Source organism: Otolemur garnettii, unplaced genomic scaffold (genome assembly GCF_000181295.1).
Source record: "Otolemur garnettii isolate 467f Iridium unplaced genomic scaffold, OtoGar3 scaffold00258, whole genome shotgun sequence".
Lineage (NCBI taxonomy): Eukaryota > Metazoa > Chordata > Mammalia > Primates > Galagidae > Otolemur > Otolemur garnettii.
The window spans coordinates 1,014,163-1,016,960 of NW_003852653.1; positions in this window are offsets into that span (position 1 = coordinate 1,014,163).

Below are 2,798 nucleotides of genomic sequence, written 5' to 3' on the forward strand. Positions count from 1 at the left end.
ATACATGTCTACATAATTATGCCCTGTTCAGTTAAGGACAGGATCAAAAGATATATTAGATTATTCAAAATAGATTATGAAAGATATCAAAGTAAAATTAGCTTATAAAAAGGAAAAGAAGTAGGAGCATCATCTCCCTGCTTTCAGAAAAGCCTACAATTTGAGATTGTATCAATTTTTGATACAATTGATTCCTATCAATTTTTCACTCCCTTATATTCATGTCTGAATTATATGTAATCATAGATATTAAAGGTAAAAGGAAAATTCATAAGGGCATCCAGAACAGATCTAGCTTGCAGCAAGAATCTCCTAATTTGCTTGCTTCCACATCTGACTATCTTATTTCTATTAACCACTCAAATATCACAGTGACCTTTTAAAACATATACATGAGCAAGCTTCTTATCAAATACAACTTAAAACCCTCCAATTGTTGTCATTATACTTAGAATAAAACCCAAAGACCTTCCATGGGCTACATGAACCAGTATAAATAATATAGTTCATGTCTGCCTTGACAGCTCTCCAAACTGATATCTTACAAAAGACTTGATCATTCTGCTCCATACTCAGGGCTTGGTTATCAAACATACCAGCCTCACTTTAATCTCCAAGTGCTTATACTTACTGATCCCTCTGCTTGCAATGTTCTTCCTCCAGTTCTCAATGTAGATCCTCTTCTTTCATAATTTTCTCATATAGCAAAATCATCTTTTCAGAAAGAAATTCCTTAATCACTCTTTAAATGTTTTTCCTTCCTTTTCCCCCTCTTTGGAAACTTATATCCCCTACTTTGCTTTATTGTTCCCCTAATACTTCTAACTCTCTGAAATTATGCTGCTTAATGTTTTTTTTTAATTTATTTATTGCCTATCATTCTCCCTAACTCCCCTCAAAAGGGCAATGGTTTGTGGTGTATCTTGTATCACTGTATTATCAATATCAACAACAGTACCTGGACTAGATTAGTGATTAAAAAAAACTTATAGGATTAATACCAAATTTAGAAATAAAGATAAATAGACAGGTTGTTCTCACTTAGACCCAAACTGAAGGACTTTTAATATTACTGAGAGTTTTTAATTTTTTATACTCATTAATTATGAGTGATACCTCTGGAGTGCTCTTTTGATATTCCATTATTCCCACTTTCTTGAAGCCCATATCTCAGTCTGTAAATAAGCTGAAAACTATGCATGTTTCCAGTAAAGAGCAAACAAACAAGTCATCTTCAAGTCTTAGTACTTTTATAGCCACTCTGTCAGTCATAGAAAATATTTCACCCTTCTTTAGATGACAAATAAAATTATTCTGTCTAATAAACTCCTCCACAAATTCTCTTAAAACAAGTGTTGCTTTATAAGTCTGCTCAAAATGAAGACAGAAAGTAAGTATTTTTCTCCTGTAAAATCCTTTTTATCTTACCACACTAACTTAACACTGTGGAAATAACCTAGCAAAGCCTCAATAATGAAGAAATAAAATAATGAAATCAATTAAGAAATAAAGGGAGTAGTCCCATGGGAATAGAGATGCTATTTACATTTCTGTAAAACTCACAGGACTAGAAAAAATTACAGAAAACCCCTATTCAAATAAACATCTGTTGCATTTTCAAGGCTTGAAAAGTCTTCCAGAATAAAGCATAAAATTCCAAGTCTTAACAGATACCCTGTATTTTATTCAAAATTTCAGAACCACCACATATCCCTATGCTTCATCAATTAAATTTATCATTTGTAGAATTGAATAAATGCACAATCAAATAGAAACACTCTTCTGGATTAAAGTCTCTATAAATAAAATTCCACCCCCTAAATCTTTTAACTATCTTAATAATTGAGGTAATCATTTCATATTGAATTGTGAAATTGACTATGTTAGACAGCTCTCTTCTCCTACCATCTTACCTTGGATTATATTAATTTCCTCAAAAAACATTTGTTGTATGATTTCCTAGGTAAAAAATGCAATGGTTTGGTATATAACTTTTTCTTTTTTACATCAGGCATCTATTAATATGAATAATTCTGTTTGGGTGTCTTTTCTCCAAGTAGTGATTTAGATACCCAGACTCTTCCCACATTATAGTTGTATCTGCATCAATGTGAGGCTTCCACACTTATTCTAGGGATGCCTCCATTATGTTAGGTAGATAAAAAGCCTTCATTTCATTAAGTAGGTAAAAAATAAATGACATTATATATGAAAGATTTCAACTCTTGGGGTATGGTACTCATTACTTCTCATCATATTCTTCTAATCAAACTTGGTCACTTAACATATGTGATTGCCATAGAGTCTGCAGAATGTAGTCTAGCTTTTTTGCCAGGAAGATAAAAGAGATTGGTGGTCATTTATCTTGGTTGAATTTGCCCTCATTTCCAACTATAGTTTCTCTTTCCAAAAGAAGTGTCTTGAAAATAGTCCTGGTTACATCCTTGATGAAATTTCACATGATAATTACAATGTCCAAATCAGGTTAATAAACTGTTGTTTAAATTCTCTGAGTCATTTGATCCAGCAATCCCATACTCAATGGAAAATGGTCATTTTATCAAAAGGACACATGTACTCATATGTTATATCACCGCAATTCACAATCACAAAGACATGGAAACAACCTAAGTGCCCACCAATACAAGAAGGGATTAATTAAATATAGTATATGCATACCATGGAATACTACTTAGCCATAAACAGAGTGATCAAGTATCTTTTGTGACAAGCTAGATAGAACTAGAACTCATTCTTCTAAGTGATATATCCCCCAAATAGAGAAACCAATACATGTG